The sequence below is a fragment of the Elgaria multicarinata genome, chromosome 3 (genome assembly GCF_023053635.1).
Source record: "Elgaria multicarinata webbii isolate HBS135686 ecotype San Diego chromosome 3, rElgMul1.1.pri, whole genome shotgun sequence".
NCBI lineage: Eukaryota > Metazoa > Chordata > Lepidosauria > Squamata > Anguidae > Elgaria > Elgaria multicarinata.
The window spans coordinates 24545615-24560885 of record NC_086173.1 but is presented as its reverse complement, the minus strand read 5'-3'; positions in this window follow the sequence as shown (position 1 = coordinate 24560885).

Below are 15271 nucleotides of genomic sequence, written 5' to 3'. Positions count from 1 at the left end.
TGTGGGCGCCTTTCATGGAGCAAAGGCCTTGGCTTTGACTTGCGGGGGTGCTTCTAGCTCGCAGGAAAGAAATTAGCATGCGGAGCCCACGAAAACACGACCGAAACAGCACAAAAACGCATGGACGAAGCAGACCCGAGAAAGCACAGTGCTGGGATTGGAACACAAATCAGAAAAAAAAATGCAACCAGGGGATATAAATAAAAAAAAATGCACGGTACTGCATACAACGGGGACACAAAACTGCACAGCCACACACGTATACACACGCTGATATACATGTAGAAAATGTCTAGATGCATCAAGGGATAGGTTGCTTGCTAACTTAACACCATCATACCCACAAAGAGGCAGAAATGAAAGCATGAACATATGTTGGAAGATGGAAGCAATCTTTAGACATACACGAACATAAGAAGAGCCCTGCTGGATCAGACCAAGGGTCCATCTAGTCCAGCACTCTGCTCATACAGTGGCCAACCAGCCATCGGCCAGGGATGAACAAGTAGGACGTGGTGCAACAGCACCCTTCCGCCCATGTTCCCCAGCAACTGGTGCACACAGGCTTATTGCCTCGAATAGTGGAGATAGCACACAAAGCACACACAGATCAAGATACTGTGCAAAATATGCACAGGAAGTCAGTGACATTTGATGATGAGTCATAACAAAAGCCAAACTGCATTCGTGCAAGTGCAAATGATAGGAAAAGACATGGCATGTAAAGCACGCGAAGCAAAACTCATCATGTCATGCAAAAACCATCCTCTGAACCACCCCACCACCATTCCAATCTTCTTGCTTTCCATTTTCTGCTCCCTGTGTCTTGAAATTCCTTTCTTTCATGTTTTCCCTCTTCCAGAAATAGCTTTAGGAATTGCAGGCCTTGGTGCATTATTTATTTATTTAAAACATTTATATCCCGCCCTATATCATTAAGATCTCAGAGTGGCATACAGATAAAAGCATACAGTATAAACCAATAAATATGCACAGCTAAAAACAAATGAAACCATGATTTCTATTTCAAGTATTGCAACCTCAACACCCCTGTTTGAGCCCATCAAGCCACCCATGCTGACAAGCCCAACAGTTTGCCCATGTTTAAGTTTATCTAAATTAATTTAGGAAGGAGCTAAGGCCTTGCCCAGGCCTCTTGTTTGATGTAGCAGCTCAGGTTCTACAACAGTAAGGGTGCAATTTATCATGTTTAGACAGAAAACAGTCCTACAATTTCCAGCATTCCCCAGCCAGCCATGCTGGAATTGTACGACCCCGCCCCATCTAAACATGCATAGGATTGTGCCCTTATTTTGATTACTTTGCAGAGGAGCAGAGCTCTTGCATGGTTCTACTTTGATCTAAGCAAGATCAGCTCCTCTAATAGTACTGTTGTGTGTTTGGGTAGGGTGACCATATGGAAAGGTGGACAGGGCTCCTGTATCTTTAACAGTTGTATTGAAAAGGAAATTTCAGCAGGTGTCATTTGTATATATGGAGAACCTGGTAAAACTTCCTCTTCATCACAACAGTTAAAGCTGCAGGTGCCCTGCCCTCTTTTTAATCTGGTCACAGTATAGCTGCAGTATAGCTTCTGTAGCTTTAACTGTTGTGATGAAGAGGAAATTTCACCAGGTGAGATATGCATACAAATGACACCTGCTGAAATTCCCTTTTCTATGCAACTGTTAAAGATACAGAAGCCCTGTCCTCCTTTTCATATGGTCACCCTATGTTTGGGGTCAGTCTAAATTACCTTCAAGAACCTTTATAACTCAGTGTCACTGAGTTAAAGAGACTGAGGATTTCCCCCACCCCAAACATACATTGTAATCCCTAAATGGGCAGCCTTTCATCCTATAAGGTCTGAGGGGGAAGGCTGAATCTGAAACAAAAGCAGAGCAGAGATCTGCTAGGCAGCTGGAAGGAAGCAGGATTTTGCTTGGAGCTGGGTCGTTATAGGCCTGAATTAAGTGTAAAGAAACCTTCATAAAAGTAACACCACAAGTCTCTAGTGCCCTCCTTCTAGGGAACCGAAGTCTGAAGCATTAAAGCCCCAGAAAGTTCACCCCTCTCAGGACTGGGGTGCAGGAGTGTAACAGTATTAGAAGCTTCACAAAAGTCACACAAACATAGCTGTGTTGACCACAAGAAAAAGCCCAGAATCCATATTAGTGTAATAATTTTATTAGGCCAACCAAAAGATCACATACAATGTGCAAACTTTCAAGATCTCAGGAACTCTTAATCAGGCAAGATGTTACAAAAAGCAGGGGGGTTGGGAACTGGAGAAAACTGAAGTCACAGTGTCTGCACATTCAGAGTCCCAAGATGGGGTCTGTAGGCATTCAATTTAGGCTCTGCAAGTCACCACAGATCCGCAGAAAAAGTGGTACTTGTTCTATTCATCTGTCCATTGCAATTGAATCTGATCAAGTTTCCATTGTCCCTTTTGAACAGAGAGACTGGCTCATTCAGGGCTTCTAGATGGCCAGCTTCTAGTTGGACAAACCTAAAGTCATTATGCAGCTTTTCCATCTTTCCCTCCTTAATGGATTTTCCATGGTAAAAAAAAAAAAGATGGAAGAAGCAGTGGGATAAACACAGGAGGGATACAAATGGAAGATGGCAATGTCTGGTCCTCCTAGCATTTGGTAAAGTGATTGTACAATAAAAGCCTTGTCTGGAAACATACTCTATCTGGAAGGTTCCTAAAGCGTCAGGAGATCTCGGTCACAGACAATCAGCTTGTGCAATATGCAGCGGCCAGATTGATAACAGGAACCAGAAGGTTCACGCATATAAGACTTACTCTGGCCTGCTTGCATTGGCTGCCTGTATGTTTCTGAGCCCGATTCAAGGTGCTGTTTTCAACCTATAAAACCTTACATGGCTTGGGACTGCAATACCTGACTTCTCTGTGGTGGCCCCCCAACTGTGGAACAATCTCTCTGATGAGGTCTGCCTGGCGCCAACATTGTTATCTTCTCTTCTCCCAGGCGTTTAGCAATATGTGATGAGCCTGGGTCTGGTTTTTGTTTTTGTTTCGGCTCATAGTTTGTTTTAAAGTTGTTATAGTGGTTTTAACGGTATGTGTATATTGTATGTTTTTGTGGTTTTTAATTTTTGTATATTGCTTTTTAAGTGTCTTAATCTTATGTAAACTGCTCACAGAACTTCGGCTATGGGGTGGTATATAAATACAATAAACAACAACAACAACAACAACAACAACAACAACGCTGCTTGGGGCTCAGATAACCTGCCAATTCGCCAGTGGACATAACCCCACTCACGCGTTGTGCCAGAGTTATCTGGATATGCACAGCACATCAGGTTTGCGCGATGGCAGAGAAGCACGGCGAGAAATATCTGCTGCGACAAGCCTTTGCTTTTACAGCTACTTGGGGCTCCATACCGTAAAAAGCAACAAGAGTCTTGTTGGGTTTTAAACAGGAGCTGAAGTATCTTGAGAGAGTGCTTTTAAGATCCCACAGAGCCCCATGTCAGCAGCTTTCTCACTAGCACGGATCGCATGCCTCTGAATGATGAGAGTGCGCGAGTGTGTAGATGCAGGCGGGTGGGCTGGGGCTGAGAGCGTCGTTACTTGGACATAAAAATGTTTTCTGTGCCCCGGCATGCCGTAGATCGGGCTGCCGGTTGGAGGATGCCGCTGCACAGTACTAAAAGCAGAGACCACTGCTTGATAGGGACCTAATTAAGTCTTCGATCCGGCTGGCTCATCTGCCTCTCATTAGTGCCTCTGATGCCAGACCTGGCACTAAAATGAACAGAAGGGGCTGTTGGCTCAGCGTTCTGTGGCCGGCCCCGCACCATGTGCCAGACCGCCTCGTTACGCCAGGCTGCTCTTCTTCCTTTCCTGTAGCCTGCCAATCATTGGGTTTAAAGTGAACCTGCTCATCAGAAGAACATTTGGACATGAAGATCTCTCTCTCTCTCTCCGTCTATGCTTTGTTGTTTTGATGTCCTTCAAGTCAGAAGGAATGCAGAAACCCACAAATGCACTTCTTCAGAACATCCCAACGAAAAGGTGAAAGTCGGAATGAAAGAACCTAAGGATGTGCTTGGTGGATCTGAACTGAGGCACACCTAGTCCAGTATTCTGTTTTCACCAGTGCACAGCCAGATACAGTGTGTAACACAAGCAGAGCATGTATATCTCTAGCATCTGATGTTCAGAGATATGCTGCCTGTGTGTCCATAAAGAAGCATCCATGGAGATGTCACAATACTTTAAACCAGTATGGAACAGACTACTGGACAGACTAGGGAGTCCTGGTTTAAAGCCCCTGTCAGGCCATAAAGCTCACAGGGGTGGAGAACCTGTAGCCATCCAGAGGTTGTTGGACTCCAGTTCCCATCAGCCCAGTCAGCATGGCCAATGGACAGGGATGATGGGAGCTGGAATTGAACAATACCTGGAGGACCAGATATTTCCCACCCTAGATATAAGTGTTTTTTAAAAATCTCGATTTCTTTTCAACCTGTTTATGAAGAAATCTGCACATTTTCACAAGTTTCTAATTTTAAACAAACAAACTACCATGCGAAATTCTGCACCGGCCAAATTCAGTAGGTACAGCTTTTCCCAGCATAGAGAGGACCAACTTGTATCTGTGTGCTATGTAACTTTTAAAGGTGAGGAGCCTGTCAGAAAAAAAGAGGTGGCAACCCCAGTTCAGCACCACAAACATGGCTAAATACACAGGGATTGAAACTCAGACTTTTAAGAGGTAAACACTCAAAGTCCTGGGCCTGGATAGACATACAGTATATGTCAGTTTTGCTTTCTCTCACATTTGCTTTTTTTTTTTTTTAATCAAGTTCTTTCCATTTTGCTTATGAAGAAATTTGCAAATTTGGGTATGTTCTTATCAAAAAATGAAACTAGAAGATTATCACTGATCCCTGCTCATGTTCCCTGCCTGTATCAGAGACACATTTGACTGGAATGCAAAAGAGTGCCTTTTTTTGCGCCTGCACGCAGGTTATATAATTCTCTGTCCCAGTAGATCTGTCTGGGGCCATCCTTCATTATTTTTCACCACCTCTACAGAACCCCCACCCCCACCCCCCGTTTGTTTCACCAGGCATTTGACTCAAGTCTTTTATCTGCCTCTCCATTCACATTTAATTTTTATTGGCTTCTTTTAAACTGTTCAGCATTGGTTTTTATATATGATATCGTTAGCTACTTTGGGCATCTCAGAGGGAAAGGCGAGGTATACATTTACTCAAATAAATAATAAAGAGTCTGAAAGCAGTTCTTGATTCAATTGTTTCATAATTCAAGTGTAAAGCTTAATGTGGCCAGAATGTCTCTTTGCTCTGTTCAGCATGAACTGTGATCAGAAGTTAATATAAGTTGTGCTAGAGAGACTCAAAGGGGATTTAACCCTCATGTATAAAAATGACCTAAGCCAAATTTCTGGAAGACAAAGTTTAGAAACGACTCTAATTTGTAAAAATAAGTTATACCACCAAGCTCCTCAGTGAGAATCATTCTTGGATCCAGTGCTCAGGCAGGGGCGAACCCTGGATTAGGGGTGTGCACGGACCCCCCGATCCGAAAATTTCGGACCAGGCCCGCTCCGCTCTGCGCCTCTTCGCCGTAGAGCTCTAGCTCCGAATCGGAGCTCCTCAGTGGAGGGGAGTGGCGCCAGGTAAGGCCCCCCTCCCTCCTCTCCCTTACCTGCAGAGCCTGGTAAGGGACCAAGGGGGAGGGGGGCCTTACCTGCGTCTGTCCGCGGTCCCTCGGCTTCTTCAATTGAGCCTGTGGCTCAACCAGGAAGTAAGTGCGGCCTAGACTTCCTGGTTGAGCCGCGGGCTCAATTGAAGAAGCCGAGGGACCACGGACAGACGCAGGTAAGGGAGAGGAGGGAGGGGAGGTTACCGGGCCCTGCCCCTGTCGCGCATAGGCGACAGCGGCAGGGCCCGGTAAACTCCACTTACTTTTCTTGCGGAGCTCCGGATGGAGGCGAAGGATCCGCCTTCACCTTGATCCTCTTCGCAATGCTCCGCCGGCCCCCCAATCCTCTTCGCCTCCACTTTAAGGGGAGGTGAAGCACCCCGCTCCGCTTCTAATTTGCCAGTCTGATTAGAAGCGGAGCACATCCCTACCCTGGATGATCCCAGGATAAACCTTAGGTCTAGCTGTGGCCATAGAGGCATTCCATGTGGTGGTGTGTGCAGCGGTTGGATTTGCTTGATGTTCCTGCTGATGTGTGTGGCAGAGTGGAGGGGGCATGCCATTCAGCTCTTATGCAATTTGGGGCACTGACCCAGTGACTGGGCCACTGCTGCAGCGTGATTCCTAGTTTTTGTGGGACCCCATGGCAATGTTTAAAATTGGTCCTTATATTCCTTTGTCCTGATTTAGAGCCAATGTCAGATAGCAGAACATTTCAAAGTAATCCTGCAGAGATTCCCATTTTACAGGTAGGAAACTTGGACTTCAGCTGGACCTATGGGTCTATCATGGTGGAAGGGTGAGGATCTCAAGATATTTTTTATCATGAGATCTCCTGTTTACACGCGACGTGTGACGACCTTGGAGGGAGAGGACGTTGTGGTTGCCATGTTGTTGTTGTTAAAGAAGAGTGCACCATGCACTCTTGGTGCATGTACAATATAGCACCATGTACATTGATGGTGCTATATAAATAAATAAATAAATAATAATAATAATAATAATAATAATAATAGTGCACAAACGGTCGTGCGCAAAAGGTTAGTTTTTTTATTTTAACTTAATTTCCCCGCTCCCCCCACCCCAACCCTGATGGGCGCAGAGTCCCTGTGTGCGGGTCCTGGCTCATCGCGAGGAACCGGGACAAACTGCAACACCTGCACACACGTTCTCGGGATCAGCTCGAGACCGTGGAAAAAGCGGGCTCAAAGGGGAAGGCAAGATCCCGGGGCAAGGGATGGATCATCCCTCCCTGCTCCTGGGATCCCCTGTGCGTCATGTGGATGCCCAGGGATGATCCAGGGGATCGCCCCGGGATTTCACCCCATCTAGCTATGGCCTTAGTCTGAAAATGAAGACTGGTCTTCATAGCCAGCAGATCGCATGGTCAGACTGTCCCTGAACTGTACCACTGCAGGGGATCACATAACCAAATACTCCTATCCGTCTCTCTCTTGGTCTCCTTGCACTAAATCAGGGGTAGGCAGCCTTTTTGGACAGTAGGCGCATTTGGCAATTTGAGAAACTCTCCTGGGCACCACCACAAAATGGCTGCCGTGGGAGGTTTGGCAAAGGACAAATCACCTGTCCAAAAGTCTGAGTACAAGGCAGAGGTGGGGGCTGAACCTCAACACACTAAATGACATTTTTGAACCTAGTTTTCAGCACCAATAGAAACCTCTTTCACAGTGATCCCAGCTTGCAAATAGGAAAAATATGGTAATTCTTTTTTAAAGTGGGAGGGCTAGGGCACTTTGGCAAGTGCCAAGAATTGGTACCTGTGGGTGCTATGTTGCCTACTAGATATTAGAAATAACAATTCTTTCCTGGCCTTCTACTAACATACTAATTTTCTTAATGCAGAGTTTGGGGAGCATTCACACATGCAACTCCCCTACCTGTATCAGTCTGTAGTAGTACAGCACAGGAACACATTTACCGTACTATCTGACTGTGCCTCACCACTCTCCTTGCCTGCATCTATATGCCTGGCTGCTATCACTGCAGGCATCTGTGCAAAAGTTCAAAGGGCTCCGTCAAAATGCCACATTGCTGGCACACCCACGTTCGGTCCAGCTGGTCCGAGCAGACGGCCCTGTAGCATCCCATGTTGGCTAGGCTGCAGCATGAGTGCGGCAGAAGCCAGATGGGACCTAGGCCACGATGAGAGCCAGGCAGTGGGAAGAGCTATCAGGGATGGCGGCGGAGTTAGACGGTGCGCGCATGCGTGCCTCTCAGCCGGCTTGTTCTTGCAGATGGGATGCCCTATTTTGTCCAAAGTCACAGATTCCATCTATGGGCCAGATCAGGCGATCGAATAAATGCACTGAGATGTGGCTTCTGCAACTTTATACCCCAATTGGGTGTTGCAAGTGGTTGTGTGGACTGCAGGGAGTTTAGAACCATTCCTTGCTACCACAGGGATGCAGCACCTCAGGCCCAGAGATCAAATACAGCCCTCTGGGGTCTCCGGATGGCCACAACCCCTTTTCCTGCCCCTGCCCCTTTCTGCCGGTCCGCTTTCCCCCAACCCGATTGTTTGCTGGTTTCCTAGCTTTTGTGCAGGCCCACCCCACCCCCTTGCCGGCATTCTAAGAGGTTGAAAAGCCTCTCCTAAGGCTTCATGACTGGCAGTGAGAACGTTAAGATAAGTAATGCTGGTATTTTGGTTTTTTTGGCCCCACCCCTTTAGCTCCACCTACCACCGGAATGTAGCCCTCAAGAGTTTCTCCAAAATGGAATTTGGCCCCCTGGCTGAGAGGGGTTCTGTGCCCTTGTCCTAGAGGATCAACTCCCACCGTTACAAAAGTCGGGATAACTAGTGAGCATTGAAGTGTGAAGAGGTATGGCCCGGTAGCATTCATTGGCCAGGGCAAAGGAAGAGCCGATGTTTCCCCTGGCAAAGGTCTGAGTGGCTCAGTCACTTTGCAACACATTTAGATCCGAACTTCTCAGATTTGTGCTTATGCCCAAAGTATGCTTCCCAAAGAATGCTTACTCCTTCGTGGCAAATTTCCTGTAGAATATATTATTGGGAACCTAAGAGAAAGAAAAGTAAGCTTTGCAGGACCTGAGCTGCTACATCAAAGCAGGACTCCTAGGTTGAGTTTCAATTTTTTCTGGAGTTTAATGTAACTATAGATAAGATAAACGATGCTCTATTATTATTATTATTATTATTATTATTATTATTATTATTATTATTGATAAGCGATGTTTTATTACTACTACTACTGCTATTACTACTACCATTTCTATACTGCCCCATTGCTGAAGCTCTCTGGGTGGTTTACAACAATTGATATAAAAAATACAAAGTACAGCATAATAAAAATAGTCTAAAAATTTTAACATAGAAAAATTAAATCAATGTAAACAGCTAAAAACAAATAAACAAACAGCAGAACAGACTGTGGATTCCTCATAATATACTATTAAATGCCTGGGAGTAGAGGACCTGGTGCTAAAAAGATGACAGTGTAGGCCCAGGCAGGCCTCAGTGGGGAGCTCATTCTATAGACTGGGGGCCACTACTAAGAAGGTCCTCTCCTTTGTTGCCACCTTCCGAGCCTCCCTTGGAGGTGGCACTCGGAGGGCCCTAGATGTTGAACATACCTCCAGGTATGTTCAGGTTGGGAGAGGTGTTTCACCAGGTATTGCAGTCCCAAGCTGTTTAAGGCTTTATAGGTTAAAGACAGTACCTTGAACCGGGCTCAGAAACATACAGGCAGCCAATGCAAGCAGTTTTATGAAGGTTTACAAACGCAGTGGGATGAAATTTTACTTTTTACATGTTTCTAAGGGTGGTTCCAGGTGGACAGCTCCTAGTGCAACGATGCTGTCTTTCTTTCTTTAACAGATTTTCTTTACTGTGTGTGTATGTGCGGAAAGAATAAAGATGGAAGACGTGATGGAGGGTTACAAATCGAAGGCAATGTTGTTTGGACCCCAAGTAAAATTCCATGAATGAGGCGGGGGGATTGCATGATAAAAGTCTAGTGTCGAAGCACCCATGGTTTTTTTTATGTTGAGGTCAACAATTTAATATCTGCCGTTCCCCCCACGCCCTGTTAACCTTCCCCTCCTTTCCTCCCCTCCTGCATATATTTATTTGGCATATTTTTTTTTATTGTGTGTCCTTTAAGAGATGTGGACACTTACCTACAATTCAAATCTGCTGCTGTGAGAGGGATATAAATCTGAATAAACAAACCACTAAATAAAACATGACAACACCAGAGTGCTTTGGCTTTCTTTGAATCGGATGATAAGAATAGACCACATTATTTGACACTGATGTATTGACTCTGCTCTCAGCAGCAGGAATTGGGGAAGGAGCCCAGAGAACTGCCGAAAGCAGCCTTCCCCAACTTGCTGCCTTCTAGATGTGTTGGAACATGGCTCCCATGATCCCTAGACAGCAAAGGATGATGGGACTTGTAGTCCAAGACATCTGGAGGGCACCAGATTGGGGAAGGCCAGTGTAAAAGGCACAGGATGCAGTTCTACTACAGAGGCGAAACAGGCTTGGCCCCGAGGTGTAAGTTAAATAAGTAAGTACAAACAGGTCTATTCAGAAGTGATTCCCACTGAGTTCAATGGGGCTTACTCCCAGGTAAGGGATACAGGCGCTGCTTATGGCTGCAATTCTGTACAGCAACCTCCCCGCAAGCCAGTGCTCTATAGCTGTGTTGAACTACAACGTTCATCCTCTCCAGACAGCGTTGCCATGCTGAATGAGGTTGAAGAGAAACTAAAGTCCAGCACAGCTGGAGGGAACCATTTTGGAGGAGGTTTGCTCTTCATCAGGGATGTTGAACCTCAGACCTGGGGGCTAAATGTAGCCCTCTGGGGCCACACCTCTTCCCCTCAACCCTAGCTTCTTTGATGCTTTCCTTCCTTTTGTGCAGTTTTCCCCCCACTCTAAAAATTAGTGACTGGTACCAAGAGCTTGAAGCTACAATATGCTGGTGTAGTTTGAACTTTTGCCTCCCCCCACCCCCCGGAATGCACCCCTCCCCCTGAGAGCATCTCTGAAATTGAATTTGGCCCTTGGGCTGAAAAAGGTTCTCCCCTCCTGCATTATTATTATTATTAATAATAATAATAATAATATTCCACCTTTTCCCCAAAGCTGGGACTCACGGAGGCTTTACAAATTAAAACATGTACAAATTAAAACATACTGCACAAATTGAACCCAGCCGGACATTTGTTTAAGTACATCAGGGATGTCCATTGCCAAGAAATGTGGTCTGTTTTGGGCCTGACGGATTCCCACAGCATCTCCTGACTCAGTTTGCATTTGTGAGCCAAGCTGGGGGCTTGTTCCTGAAATCCACGTACTTTCCCTGGGCGTAGTTTTTGTGCGTGTGAAAGTTGCAGTTGCAATTTGCGCAAATTGCTTTACACAAATTTAAAAACAAAAATGGAAAATACACATGCTGTTCCAAGGCGATGCAAATTGAGTTGGGCCAAGTTGCCCAAAAGCGACCTGAAGTCCGGGGTGGGGTGGGCAAACTTCACTCCCCGGATGGATCCTTCTGACATCCCCAAAGTAAACATGCACAGGACCAAACATTCAAAGTGCGACATGCGTCTTGCCAAAGTAAGAGACACTTTTATTGTCACGGTTGCCCCTGTCCCCGGGTAGCTAAGAGAAATCAAGGAAAAACTGCAACTTACAAGCTATAAGTAACCCCCTCTCCCCTACAGAGACACCCCACCTTCAGTGTAGAATCAAATGTTATTTGGCCATGTTATCTGGTGGCGGTGGAGGTTCCTTCCTTGTTAGTAGCCATGATCCAGGAACCACAGAGTCCTTCTGTGCCCGTGGAGCTCTCCATGTTGCTGGCCAGCCGGTGATTAAGCAAGCCACTGACTGGATAATTGCAGGACGCTTGTGGTAGCTGCTGTCGCTGGGACTTGGTGTGTTATTGCAGAATCGCTGTGGCGGGTAATGACTCTCCACTGCAGCTGAGCGAACACACTAATTATCTGGAGAGAATATGCTCCCCGCAGCCTCCCCGGGAAGGGCAGGATGAGCGAGACGCTGAAGTCCAGTTTGCATCCAAGTATTCCTGGGTTGGTTTTGCAGGAGAGACAGGTTTTGTTTCCTTCCTTTGCACGTTGACCTCCACCCCCATGGATGAGGAACCTGTGGACCTTCAGATGATGTTCTACTGTGATTCCCACCAGCCTTCGCCAGCATAGCCAAGGGTGAGAGCTGGTGGGAGTTGCGGTCCAGCAACTTCTGTGGAGGGCCACACGTTCCCCATCCCTGTCATACCAGATGCATAGTCCGTGTTAGTGTAATGCCTTTATTAGGTCCACCAAAAGATAGCAAAAAAATAAAAAAATGTGCAAGCTTTCAAGATCTCCAGATCGTTTCATGAGGCAAGATGTTACAAAAAATTAGGTGGATGGGTGGCGGGGAGAGAAGAAAAAGACAGCTGACTTGATGTTGTCTGCATGATCACAACCCTGAGATGGAGACCCTCCCTCCCTCTCCCATTTCATCTCAAGGTTGTGATGATTCCAATATCAAGTCAGCTCTCTCTCTCTCTCTCTCTCTCCCCCCTCCCCCCCACCCATTTTGTAACATCTTGCAAAGATGGAGATATCTGGAAACATGTACTGTAAAGAAGGTACAGGCAGACTTCAAGCTTCCAAGAGCTACTCCCACCCTCGAACCCTGAGATCCACCAACCAGAGCCTGATACAAAAGACACACATGCTTAGAATTAAAGGATTCTGAGCCTCAGGAACTGGTTTTGAGTACCAGAACTGAATGGAGCTCACAACCCCTCTACATAAAAATCCATTCCTGGCTACCCCACACTTTTTCATTTCACCAATATAATTTAGTGTGGTGGTGTCATTTTCTTGCTGCTATTGTTAAACAATTAGAAGTTAGAAATCGCCTTGCCAGTCTACTGCAAACCTCTCAGAGATCTACCAATCGATCAGGTGTAGGCAACCTTTTTGTGCTCATGGGCGCATTGGGCAATGTGAAAAACTGTCCTGAGCAGCATTACAAAATGGTTGCCATAAGGCCTGGCTCGTCACAACTTGACCAAAAGACTTGAGTACAAAGCAGAGGGGTGGGGGCTGAGCTCCAACACACTAAACAACACATTTGAACCCAGAGTTCTTAGGGCCAACAGAAAACTATTTCACAGAAGATAAATTCATTTTCTCTCCCTCTGCCCCTCCACCAGCCATCTCTTTCTCTTTCATACACACACTTCCCAATTATTTCTGAAGCAAGCCCAGCTGCAAGTAACAAAATGTGTTAACTTATAAGAAAAGAATAGTGTGTGTGTGTGTGTGTGTGTGTGTGTGTGGGTAGGGCACCTCCTCAGACATCAAGACATGTATCCGAGGGTGCCCTGGTGCCCATGGACACCAATTGCCCACTCCTGTGATAGGTCCTGATCTACCTCTTGTGCTCATCTATGCAGTAGAGCCTGCTGGTGACAGTCATCTCATGCTCTGGACTTAAACTGTGGCACGCTTGCCAAAATGGTTGTCACTGTTACCTCCCAGGGTGGTGAGGGGGAAGGAGAAGTAGGGCAGGTGAATCTTGGGGGGGGGGAACTGTAGTTCACTGTGCATTGTAGCTTATGATTTGCCTTGATTGGATCAAAGGATCCAATCCCCAAAGTTCCCACAATCCACTCCGTGACGGCCCACAGCTCACCCTTAACCAAACTTTGCTTAACATGAGTTTCTACACCTTGTCATGGGATCTTTTTCCTTCTTTTTCTTCGCCCATCAGATTTTGGCACATGCTGAAGTAATATTATGCCATTCTCAAATAGGGCCATTCCATCTGTCACAGGAAGGCAAGGGGCAAAATATCAGATCTTGGCAGCTCAGTTCAGAGGGCAGCTGGGGGGTGGTGGGGAGAGAAAGAAATCTTGCCCCCAGCATGATAAATCTGAGAAAAGGTCGCCAGCTTTGCCCAGCTGGTAGCTCTTTGCCAGCTGGAGAAATGAAGTCTTGGTGCTTTCTCGAGGGTTAATGGTTTTCCGATTCTGGCCAGCAGCGTGCCAATCTTGGGAAAGTCTCTCCCATCTGTCACAGGAAGTCAAGGGGGCAAAGGGCTGAAACTTGGCAGCTCAGATGGGGGAGGTCCTGCTCCAGCTTACACCAAAGAAGAAAGGTTGTTGGCCCTGCCCATCTGGCACCCCCTTGCCAGCTGGAGAAATTAAATCTTTGCCGTGGAGACCAGAGGGCAGGGCTCAGAGCATAGCGCGAGCCATCAACCTGCAATTGTTTTCCTGGAACTGGCTCCATCAATCTGCAGGCCGTGTAAAGTTCTTCTATCGATCCCTGCCTCCGACAGGGACCAGAAGAAGTTTCTTTAGGGGAGAGTTCTGATCAGAGAATCAGAGTTTCGTAAGGGACCTTCCTGTTCTGCCCAGCTACAGGCAAACAGGGCCAGGCCTGGATTTAGGGTCCATCTAGCCTGGTATTTTCTACCCAGACTGGCAGTTGATCTCCAAAGTTTCATGCAAGTGTTTTTCCAGCCCTACCTGGAGATGCCGGGGATTGAACCTGAGATCTTCTGCATGAAAAGCAGGTGCTCTACAACTGATATAAATACTTTCTGATATCAGAGGGCTCTATTTTAGAGCAGGAGGTAGTCCACACGAGCCATCTTGCATGTGGGCATCCCTTGCATTCTATGCAGAACATAATTTGCCAGGCATCAGATTTGCCTCATTGGGAAGGGCCATTCCCCTCTTCTTCAAATACTTTGAGATTATTTGTAATTATTCATTAGTGAGGGATATGGACTCTGCACATGCACAAAAGCATTCTCAATTTTAAATTATGACTTAATCTATTTCACAGGCTGGGTTTCTGGCACTACTCCACACCACCACTGTAATTGGGGCACAGTCTTGAAGATTCTTGAGGCAAAGCCCCTGAGCTGGTGCTGTCGTTGCCAGCTGCCTGGTCTACCCCATCTATCTCAATTTAGCCGTCTCCATTCAGTTCCAGATCAATGGGCTCGAGTGAGCAATACTAGAATGGGAAGGAAAAACATACTTCAAGGCACTAGTTTGGGGACAAATGCTCCAATTTCCCCAAAGAGTAGGATTATATGGCTTTGTGAGCTGCAGTCCATTTCCACTGGAAATATCAGGGATGCTTTTCAGTAGTCAAAAGCTGTAGCTTAACCATTATTCCTTTAAATGGTACATATGCTTCTGTTGATTGTCCCATTAAAGCAGCTGCATTTATTGCTGGAAAGCTCTCACGTTATGTTGATGTTGTGAACGCGACATCAGTGGATGACCTTGCCGTGCCTTCTCCTCACGCTCCTCCACTGTATTGCAATCGTAACTAAAAAGTGGAAGGTAGATGGTTTTGCAGAGAACAAACGTGAGGAGGCGCAAATTTCGCTCATGCAACAAAATCCTCGGGAAGGAGGGAAACTAATGCTCAAGGAAGCAGGGGAGGGGGAAGCTACATTTCCACTTCTTCTCTGGCCTTCCTAACCTGGGCAAAAGCAAAGCTCCTGGGCAAAAGTAGGGTGGCCACTGATGA